We start from the raw sequence: 1848 nt of genomic DNA, 5'->3' as shown, positions 1-1848 counted from the left end.
ATATGACTGAAAAAGAGAACTGAAAAAAATGGAGCTTTTCAAATTTCATCTCCCCCCACCACTGGAAATGAATGTCCCCTCCTTACTTACATAGTTTTTTTTTCTTATGAAGAGTAAGCTGTTACAAATAATATCATTCTCCATTTTAAATTTCCTGATATAGTTCCAGAATCCTGGCTAACTTAAACTTTTTAAAATAACTTATAGATACAAAAGTATATATTGTAGAAAGGGGAGTAATCTTCAGGTTTGTCCATTTATTATTCTTTGGTTAGTCATTATCTGCTTACTGTCTTTCAGTAACATTTTCTTTATCTAGTCTTCTCTTTTCTTGTTCTTGGTGATCTCATCAATTTTTATAATTTTAAATAATGTCTATATGCCCTCTCTATTTTGATGACTCTCAAATTTATTTATCCAGCTCACATTTCTCTAATCACAGACTTGCGCTTGATATTTTGGACGTCTTGTTGCAATCTCAAACTCTTGGTATTTTTCATGCCAAACCTGGTTGTTCTCAGTTTTTTGTATATCAAAAAATGACAATATTATTTGACTACATTTAAAAGCTAAAAACTTGAGGCTCACCTTGACCCCTCCTTCCCCCCATTCCCATAATTCCATAGTCACTATGGGGACAAGACTTTTTGTTCTATCTCCAAAATATATCTTGACTCTGCCACTTCCCCCTATCTCCACCACCAAGACCCTCATCCAGGTCACACAGCCTCCCACCTAGACTACTGTATTGTAATAGCCTCCTAGCTCCACCTCCCTTCCTTCACTCTTGATCTCCTAAAAAATCTATATTTGCATGGAGTAGCCTGTGTGATTTGAAAAATAATTCAAATCATTGCATGACTACTCTTCTAAAAACCCTCAGAAGAGTTCCCTTTGCATTTAGGATTATACACACACAAACACACACACACGCCTTTCCATGGCCTGTATTGGGGCCCAGGGTAGGCCACCCCGAAATATGTACAATTAATGTTACTTAGAAAATGACTAATGCAAGAGGGACACTTTACCTTCCTTTCTGTCTCCTTGAAACAGGAAATAAACCTCCCAAATGAAAGGCACACTCCCTGCATCTGGAGGTGGAAACCCTTTATCACCAGAGGTAGGAATTTGGGGCAGAAAAGCCTGTATAAACAAACCTTGTTATTTCTTTACTAATTTGCTACCTGTTGCCGAGTCCAAACTCATTCTGCTCACTGCATGACAGGCCAATAAATCAGGAGATGAGGTGTTGGGACAAGGAATAGTGACTTTAGTCAGAAAGCTAGCAGACCGAGAGGATGGCAGACTAATGTCTTGGAGAACCATCCTGCTCTAGTCAGAATACAGGCTCCTTTTATACAAAAAAAAAAAAAAAAAAAAAAAACAAAGGAGAGGGCGAGGTAGGTTGTTGCAATCTTCTTGCTGCGGGCGTTCTTTGTTCTTGCAGCTGATCCTGTGGGCCAGGTCATGGTGTCCCTGTAAACCTCCAACAAAACAAAGGTTACTCTCTACCACACACCCAAGCCCAGACTCTGCTTCAGCCCCTTACTAAGTCAGCAATTAAAGCCAAAGTGTCTTTGTTCTCATAAAGTAATTTTTCCTTTGTCTAAAACGTGTAAAAGCTCCCTGTTTTCATCACTTCTCGGGCCCCATTTCTGTAAGATCTGTGTGCACGCAATTAAAATTTGTTTCTTTATCTCTTGTTATTCTTTCTTGTGTCAATTTTTACTATCAGTCTGGCCACAAGAATTCAAGAGGGGTAGAGGGAGAAATTTCCACCTTCCTGACACTTGTAAAATCCTATATGATCTTGGCTTCCCCACCCCATCTTTTATAGTTTCAGTC

This window comes from Camelus bactrianus, chromosome 29 (genome assembly GCF_048773025.1).
Source record: "Camelus bactrianus isolate YW-2024 breed Bactrian camel chromosome 29, ASM4877302v1, whole genome shotgun sequence".
NCBI classification, from domain to species: Eukaryota; Metazoa; Chordata; class Mammalia; order Artiodactyla; family Camelidae; genus Camelus; species Camelus bactrianus.
The sequence above is the reverse complement of the archived record's forward strand: the minus strand, read 5'-3'. Positions refer to the sequence as shown.